The sequence below is a fragment of the Callorhinus ursinus genome, unplaced genomic scaffold (assembly GCF_003265705.2).
Source record: "Callorhinus ursinus isolate GAN/ISIS: 27379988/994484 unplaced genomic scaffold, GSC_fseal_2.0 scaffold53, whole genome shotgun sequence".
Classification (NCBI taxonomy): Eukaryota; Metazoa; Chordata; class Mammalia; order Carnivora; family Otariidae; genus Callorhinus; species Callorhinus ursinus.
The window spans coordinates 4000496-4010128 of record NW_027397115.1 but is presented as its reverse complement, the minus strand read 5'-3'; the positions used below and the strand labels follow the sequence as shown (position 1 = coordinate 4010128).

Sequence of the window (9633 nt, the reverse complement as noted above, 5' to 3'; positions counted from 1 at the left end):
TGGTCAGAAATAAAGGAAGAAAAGCTTCATGGAATAAAAGGGGTTCAGATCTGTGTAGTCAGGCATGAAATTCTAGATGTGTTTCAAAGGACTCATCTAGAAATGTGGAAACCTCATTCAATGAAAGAACATTGGGAGTGTCTAATTCAGCAATTTCAGAGGCAAAACTTATCAACATTTAGAGGCTACCAGTTATCTCCTTTCATGTGTCTTTCCTCTTCGGTAGGAGAAAAATTTCCTATAAATTATAACCCTTGAGCTGCATGCTTCTTGAGATCATTGACAAACAGATTCTAACATGCCTCATGGTGAAAATTTAATATAAATAAGTTATTTTTACCTGAAAAAAATATATAACAGAGGTATATTTTCTCTTTTCAATTTATTTTCTTGAATTGTTATACAATAGACTTTTATATGTTTATAATACACACTTTTGTAGCAAAGAGCAGTAGATTTAGTAAATACGCTACTATAGATTAGACCATTGTTCAACCGAAGGGTTAGAATTGGGTATCTGTCTAGCTGGTTTTCTTTTTCTTTTCCTTTATTTATTTCTCTCTCTTTTTTTTAATGGATATTTATTTCTGTCAGGTTTAAGATGGAAATAGAAACTTGCACCATTATTAATTTTGCATCACAATAAATAAGCTTCATTACCAGCAGAAGCTTTAATGTCTTTGTGGAAATACATTCCTTGCTGGTTAATTCCATCTTTTCTCCATTTTTAAACTGCAGAAGATTTGCTTCAGAACCCAAAGATCAGGTATATTTCATTCTTTATTGAGCAAATAACAAAAGAAAAAACATTCATATTATTCAGGAAGTAATCATGGAGATACTTTATAGCTCATTTATATCAATATCAAACTAATTTAATGACAAGCCAACATGGTGCCCTTTAATCATGGGAAACTGTAGGTATTTCGGCTGAATAAATTAAGGACAATTAACTAAAAAAATGAGCTACACACATGAAGCTCATTATTTTTAGGTTGAGGGATCCTTTTAATTTACTAGAATTGTTTCTTTGATATGCCAGATGCCTATTTTGCCTGACAAAATCAAAACACCTCAAAGCATGAAAGTGTGCACCCCATGTGTTATATCAACTTGACTTGATAACTAACATTAGCCATGTCATTTGCATCTATTGATGAAAAATAAATATTCCTTGTCTAAAGGAAACATGCAAGTTTAGAACTCTAGAAACATCCTAAATAATAAAATAAACACAAATTGAATTCAATTGTATAATTCATGCTGGAAAATCAGCTAAAATTAGGAAGACATAGGTTGGACACTGGCCACAAATTCCTGTTAAAAGGCAGTGACAAACCACACACTGGTTGACTTTTCTAAATATGGATGAGACAAAGAGAGATGTGTTTTGTACAAATGCCTGTTTAGAGCACAGATGTTTGTGAATACATGTCATTTTTCTGAAACTTTCAATAAAGTATGCAAATATTTAGTAACACTGCCTTAGTATTCTAATGGTTCTGCCAACAATGTTAAATGATGGCTTTTAATGAGCCCATGTTAAAGGAAATTTAGTCAATTATGACTTATTTTTGCCAGTGGATGCCAGTGAATGGTATCAATTCTGTAGACAATCTAAAACAGTGGATGCATTTAAAAATAAGTTGGGTTCTACAAGGCACCATGCTCTCAAAGACTGTTTGTTGGTTTAGTGCTGTGTGTGCATGTATAGTCATTAGACTTTTTGTATGTTCACATCGAAAGGCTTGCATTTCCTGAGATTATGACAACTATCCTAAGGACAAAATCCTCAAAAAAAATGTTGGGTGATTGATATGAATTTGCCATGGATTATAATTTTCAAAAAATATTCTTTGAGCCTCTTTTACCATTCTAGACATTCAAGATACAAGGGTGATTAAAATAAAGACCATGCATGTATTCTATCCAGAAGGTACAGCAGATAAAGTTATAAGTGAACATGCTAATGATGTTATGTTAAGGTTCTGTGAAGTAGATAGTGGTGTAGATGGTGTAAGGCAGGGACAACTTTAGCCTCAGTGGGATCCCCTCTCTAAGGGAGTCATTTTGTTTTTCTTTAACTGTTTGTTTTGAAAACACATCATCTCTACAGAAATGTTGCAGAAATAGTGTAATTAACTCTACATTCCCTTCTGTGTGCTTAACCAATTGCTAACACTTTCCCATATTTGCTATATATTTCTCTATATTGTTCTGGCCCAATTAAGACTTGCAGTCCTCTTGGCCCTCCGCTTCTAAACATTTCATTGTCTCTCTCCTACGAAAAATGTCTTTATAGAAACCACCATAACAATATCCTTAGAGGATATTTAACACAAGAAAACTAGAATCTAAAATACAGCCCATATTTTAAATTTTCCATTTGACCCCAAACTATCTTTTCTAACATCAAGAAGTGACTTTAATAGCTAAATGATGAGCCAGATACAGCCACATAAAAGGGGTTTCTGGGAGTAAAGACAGAAGGATCAGAAAATCCAAAGATCTTTATATACTTATTCGTGTATAAAATTTATTTTTAAAAATGACATTTCTAGCCAATACTCTAGGGATTATAATCTTAACAAATAAAATCTGGCTTTTAAATATGCTAATTGAATGGTTACATTTTATGTAAAACTCTATGTAGTAAGCCATCTTTGCAAAATTGATAGTCATATTGTTTCTATTTGGCTTTCCTCTATTTTCTCCATGTACTCTCCACCTGAACCTCGATATGGTCAATTGAAGTAATCTGCCATGTAGCTCCCTGAGTGAGATTTAGGGAAATCGTTGCCTGCAGAATTTCAAATATGGATATGAGGCATTTGGAAGCAATTTCTGATAAGAGAGTACTATAAATTGCTACCCCAAGGTACATCTTGCACATTACCCAACCAAATGTTTTTCTTTAACCAAGATTCAGAGGGAGGAGGGATGTATTAGCCATGAAACTTAATGGACTAAGGTGTCATTACTTACTAAATAGAACAATTTATATGAAAAATGAACATTTAATGTATACATGTAGATAATGTAATCCATTTTATCTTATCTACATACACAGAAGATTCCGATTATAATGGATCTGGTGGTCCCTTTTTGCTCATTTGATTTGCCTGAGTACTGTGTCTGGATTAATAAAAAAGAGTCTATTTCCCCAAATTAACATACAGAAAGGCAAACTGGCCCTCTCCCAAGGACAGAGATATCCCTCTAGGACTTTCCGAGGGACCGAAGGTCAGTTGGCCCACACTGGGACCATGGAAAGTTTGTAACATCTTTCATGTCCAGCAGGGGAGCAGCCTGGAATGTCTGCTTCTTTCTAACCTTTGAAAATCATAAAATAAATCCAAAGCATCATAGACCATCTGGTACTTACAACGCAATATCTACAGATAAGTCTGAGCAAAGGGCAGATGTATTACCCCCAGTGGGAGAGAGTTTCGGTGAAATTTCATCTCTTTACTTGTCTGATCACTGCCACAGACATCATAAAAACCTCCTCCTTCTATACAGTCCCCTCACGTCTCTGTTGGATTAATTGCTAGCCTTAATGTCTAGATTTATGATTTTTTTAAGTGCCCAAACATAAGCAAGAGGGATGGGAACCCCAAACAAGAAAATGTCATATACACATTTCTAAGTCTTACTATTGACATTTATTGCAGCAATGTAAAAACCTAAACATGGACTGAAAGACCAACAAGAATATAATGATTAAATACTATAATAAATAGTATCTGTATCAGCCACATTAAAAAGGACTGTAGACCATACATGCCCCATGTTAAAGCAGAGCCATGATTTACGGCGCTGGGGCGGGGGGGTGGTGGGTGCGGGAGGAACATGACAAAACAAAAGAACATTGAGAAAGCTGATTGTAGAATTATACTTAAGGGTAGCCCCTTTTTTACAAAGTGAGCAAGCACCATGTATGTGTGTGCCCCTGGATGTTTATCTGTGTGTATGTCTGTGTGCATATGTGTGTCCATGTCTGTACGTGTGTGTGTGTACATGTGGTGCCTTTTTACATTGTACCAGTTGTATTTTTGTTTAAGTGGAGCCTGTATATTGTCACTAGAAAAATAACAAGGATTTAACCATAAAGTCGTAGAGATAAGTGTCATTTTGGCAAATACCCAGTGGAGCCCCATTTTCTTTGAATGTATGCCATAGTAAACAGGCAGTGAAAATTGAATGTAACCCAAGTTCCCTAAATCTTAAAGAAGGTCAGTTAGACAATTTTTTGTTTAACTTAAATAAAACAAAACAGTACCCCCTAGGTTCCTTTCAAACATTTGGACGTTTCAGCACAGAGAATCTTGGATGATTTAAGAGGTTAACTTTCATGTTGTAGACAATTTAAAACTAGGTTATAATCATTGAGATACTACTTTTGAGTTATTCCAAGCCATGTTTTCATCAGTTTTCATTTATGGATGGTAATTCAAGAAAATTTTCCAAATTTCTCATAAAGTCGGTTTTCCTGGAACTAATTTTAGGTTGAAAGCTGGAGAATGCTCCTGTTGGGTGGTTGGAGCATAGAGAAAAGCGATAGAAAGACATTGACTGGTTATAACCATAACATTCATTTTTTTACTTTTTTCTAGTAATGTAATCCTGCAAAGTTAAATATGACTTTTTCTGTTGCCTTCTGTTGCCCTTCTATTGTTTTACAAAGCTTAGGACAGGAGGAATCAAATTCTCTGCCACTCTAAGTAAAGGCTCCTCCAGCTGTGCAGGGTTTGCCCAAGATTGTGACCCTGGGTGTCCTGCCAGCAGTAGCGTATTGCCCACCCGCTAACTACATAAAATAGACTGACGGGCCAGTTTGGGGGCTAACTGTGGACAAGCAGGAGCTGTGCTGTGTATGCCATAACCACACCTCACAAGGGGGAAATACATAGCTGTTTCTTTCTTAATTTAAGCCAACCGAAATGGGAGATGTTTAAAAGAACCATTTTGAGAGCTAGACTTTGTCCCCCTTGAGTTTGGGGAACATAGGAGTCAGCACCCAATGCTCAATGGAGGAAAGAGAGGAGGGATGCACTGCAAGCTGACTGTACCTTAATCGTGCATAGAATGAGGATGTGTGGTGCTCCTGGACTGGATGTTGGTATGGCTGATGGGAACCATCCAAAGGCTTTCTCAAAAGAGAGCCACCCAAGAGGACCCATAGACCTTGGGATACCCATGGAGAGTTGGACATCTGGAGGTCTAGTAGCTGACAGAGAAGGTATTGGTTGTTCTTTCAAGTGAACATGGTTGGAGACTCCCATCAGGACCTTTCTTAGGAACCCAAGAATGTTCCGCCATGAGTGAAGGAGCCAAAAATCGGTCCTCCACTCTGCTTAGAAGGTCCGAAGTCAGATAATAACTGTTCCACTCAGGTAAAAGCTTTCTGTTCCTTGCTGTTTCTTTCTCTCCCATTCGATGAACCCTGCAGCCATTGTATGTAGTAGCTGGTTAGGTGGAAGGGATGGCAGAAAGGAAGACAGAAGAAGCCAGTCTGTAGGTCAGCAGAGAGAGAGACGAGCATTACAGGAGCTGAAAGACTGGTGGTTTTGTGTAATCTGAATGGACCTTTTTTAATTACCAAAATGGCTGCTCTTCCAAATGAAAGACCATGAAAAAGCCATGTGCCTTGCTAAAGACTGTACCCTGGGTAGAAAAAAGGAGCTATGCAGAGAAGTAGTTTGAAAGAGCAGAGGGAGAAAGAATAAAAGTATTTTCTGTTCACATTCTGCCAAGTCCAACTTTTTCAATCCATAGGTTATACATTACTGCTTTAAATAAGTTCCTGAATGCTGATTTAAAATTCTTTATTCTACTTCATACATTTATAAAAACCACTCTGAGGAAAATCTTCAGTTCTTTCAAGTATTGTGGAATCTTTCAGAAAGATGTCTTCCACAGTCCTTTGAGGAACAATAGCTCCGTGTCATTGAGAGAGCCTCTTCTACAAGGGAAAGTCATGTTAGGGAAGGGGCTTCGTCAGCAGAGATTCAGAGCGCTATTAAACCCATAATTCCTGCCACTGTGAAGAGGAATTATGTGTGAACATCAAAAGGAAAATGAGCTCTGCCTCGCATGCCATCATTTGCTATTAAGAGATTCTGGACCTTAATCAGAACTGTGACACAGAGGCCATCAAACCATTTAGAAAGAGGAGTCTTGGTTTGGGCCATTCAAAAAAGAGTTGGAAATGATACTTGCTTTGTTTGAAAGAAGCCAACAAAAGAGCCCCCCGGCTAGCAAACATTTCATCTTGCATGCTAGTAGAGGTATTTCTGGCTATGCACATTTCCCTAAAGGTGAGTCGTACATATGCATATGCCAGAGTTTGTACACTCCCAGCCCAGGGGCCCCTGTGTATTGCCAGGCTGGTGGTTATTTTCCTAAATCCATATTTTTGTCTTGTTGTTTACTAAGGGCTTTATCGAGAAGTAAATGATATTTAAAAGGTGTAATTTTATAGAATTTTGTGTACATTTACACCAGTAAAAGCATCATTGTAGTCAAGATAGTGGACCTATCCATCATCCCTAAGTGTATCATTGTGTCCCACTGTATTCACTCCCTCCTGCTCCTCTCTGCCCTACTGCCACCCCAATACAACCCCAATCTGCCTTCTGCTACACTATAGATTGAATGTTTACACTCCCCAAAAATGCCTATGTCCCTAGTGTAATGGTATTAGGAGGTGGGGACTTTGGGAAGTGATTAGGTCATGAGGGTGAAGCCCACATGAATGGAATTAGTTTGTGCCCTTATAAAAGAGATCCCAGAGAGACCCCTTACCCCTTCCATTGTGTGAGGACATAGCGGGGGGGAAAAAAAAAAACTGTCTATGAACTAGAAAGCAGACTCTTCACCAGACACCAGATCTTGATCTTGACCTTCCCAGCCTCCAGAACTGTGAGAAATAAATTTCTATTGTTTATAAACTCCCCAGTGTATGCCATTTCCGATATAATAGCCCAGATGGACAAAAACAGATTAGTTTGCATTTTTCTGGATTTTTATGAAAATTCATACAGAATATATCCTTTTGGTAGGTGCATGAATAGGTTTTTAAGAATCTGTCTATGAAGTGGTTGTAATCTCTTAACTCCCAACCATCATCAGTTTATTAGCATTCTGACTCTTTCACATACTTACCCATCACTTGGTATTCCCAGTCTTACAAATTTAAGCCATTTTAATGAATTATACTGGTATGACACTGGAGTGTCCATTCGCATTTCCATAATGATTAATAATGTGGAGCTTTTTTGATGTGCTAATTTGCCATCTGTATATCTTCCATCCAAATGGAATGGATGTCTATTTTGTCTTAGGTTACTTGTTTTCTTACTATTGAGTTTTGAGGGTTCTTTACATATTCTGGACACAAGTACTTTATCAGATACGTGCTTTGCAAATGTTTTCTTTCAGTACTTTTGTCCTTTTACCATTGTCTTTTGATGAGCAGAAGTTTTTGTTTTTGTTTTTGTTTTTCAAAACTGGCTTTAAATACTCATCAGGGCGCCAGGAAAAGGGGCTGGGGTGAGAACTTGTTACATGTGAACTTGGGGTTGGGGTGCCCTGAGAAGGGGACCCATCCATCAGGGCAGCTGGGGTGCCCCACCCCCCACCCTGGGACAAGGGAGCAGAGTAGAGGCCCTCTCTGGAGGGTCCCAGGGCCAACTGGGAGCCAGCCCTCCCTTCGAGGTAGATCATCGGGGAGGGAACGGAGGAGGGGCTCCACGGTGGTGATGATAGGCAGTCACTTCCTCAGTGGTACTGCTGACAGCTGGGATAGCCTGGGTCTGGGGTACCTTCCTTAGGGGGCAGCTGGCTGGGGTCCTCCAGGAACGAGGGTGCATTGCGGAACTGCTGGGCAGTGTAGCGAGTAAGGAGGATGCCAACACCCTCTATGAGGGCCAAGAGAATACCCCCCATCATTGCTGAGCCCACCATGGCCAATGGGCCACCGCGGGCCGCCAGCACAGCCCCAGTCAATGCTCGGCTGGTGATGGAGTTCCAGGGATCTTCTTTGCCCCGCAGGCACACCAGGCTGCAGTCGATGGTGGAGAACAGGCCCCCCCACACCGCGAAGCTACCTCCAATCTGGGGGACTCGGATCCTCACAGCGTTGGCACTACCTCTCAGTCAGTGCCGAATTCCGACAGGGGCGTTGCGGAAGCCCTTGATGGCCTGGAAGACTCCACCAGCGATGACTCCCATAGTGAAGGCTCCTCCGCAATCATCCCCAATTCGCCATGAGCAAGGCTCCCGAGCGTACTCCTCCATGGCGCCGGCATCCGGCCGCGCAGTCTGGCTCGATGAGCAGAAGTTTTTAATTTTGATGAAGTCAAAGTTATCACTTTTTTCTTTTATGGATTTTCTTCTGTGCTTCTCATTTCTCAGGAATTATGGTCCTTCATGACTTGCATTCAGTGATTTGAAAAACATGATTTTAAGTATTATGTCTGTTTGGGGGACTTTTTTAAGGGGGACAGTAAATACAGCCCCTATTATTCCATTTTGGCAAGAACTAGAAGCCTGGTGTGTTAGTTTAAATTTATTTTATGGCCAATATATAATAATCTGGAGACCAATAATCGTCTACATATTTGGATTCCCTTGAAAATCTTCTGGCTGCACCATGGTTACATTCCTGCAAAAAAAAAAAAAAAAAAAAAAAAAAAAAAAAAAAAAAAAACAGCAGGTAGGAGTCCTGTGGACTTTAGTTTGGATATTTAGCTACTTACCCAATTCAAATAATATTAACGGCTGTGAAGTTACTGACCTTCCATATGTACTCCAATATAACCATTTATCTAGGTCATAAATTGGATGGGCAAAGAGGTTTAGTCACTCAATGAATAGCCATCCCTTCCTGTTAAATATAGAGAATGCACCTCTGATTGAAATGATGTGGTGCTATTATTTTTATTTGCAAAGAAAGGGAGAAATGGACATTTTTCGTGCCTCTCTACCAGGCATTTTAACATATAACATTCAGTTAAATCAATGAATTCAAGTCCTAAAGCAATGCTATGATTAATTCATTCAAATGCATATTTATTAGCACTCAGTGCAGATGAGGAACTGACAACTCAGACTGAGGCAGAGTGTTCCGATATCATTCATATCTCAGAGTGCAGCCTGCTGGCCAGCCTTCTGGTAGGCTCCATTCCTCCAGGTTTGGGGGCTGCTAATTTACAAAAAATATAATTACCCTTATCAGTGAGAATTACCTGAGGGTGACCCAGGTGAGGCATATCACATTTCACTGTAGCTTGGTAGAGTTGCAAGTATTATCCACTTACTTCAGAGACGGGTTCCTCTGGATATGTGGATAGAAATGGCTTCTCCAACTTACTTCCTGTGAGGTGGGTTTGTTACTTCTCCGAGACTCATTGTACAGTCTAGTTGCTGTGCAAGGACTGAAGAGAGGCCAGGTGACCCACAAAGATCGAGCCCACCTAGACTGACAGCCCAGCCCAGGAGGAAGAACAAGGATCTGTGTTCTGTGAAACAAAGCTGAGATGTCCTCAAATTCCCACTTGTGGGCTCCTTGTCTGTCATAACCAACAGTCTCTTCCCCATCCTAGTTTTAGTGGCAAATTAGATAAGGAA

The 9633-nt window shown here is 39.6% G+C and overlaps 1 pseudogene; it reads right to left on the bottom strand.

Annotated features, from left to right (window-relative positions):
* Positions 1-7495: 7495 nt before the first annotated feature.
* LOC112809927 (mitochondrial import inner membrane translocase subunit Tim17-B pseudogene) lies at positions 7496-8319 on the bottom strand (annotated as a pseudogene).
* Positions 8320-9633: the final 1314 nt, after the last annotated feature.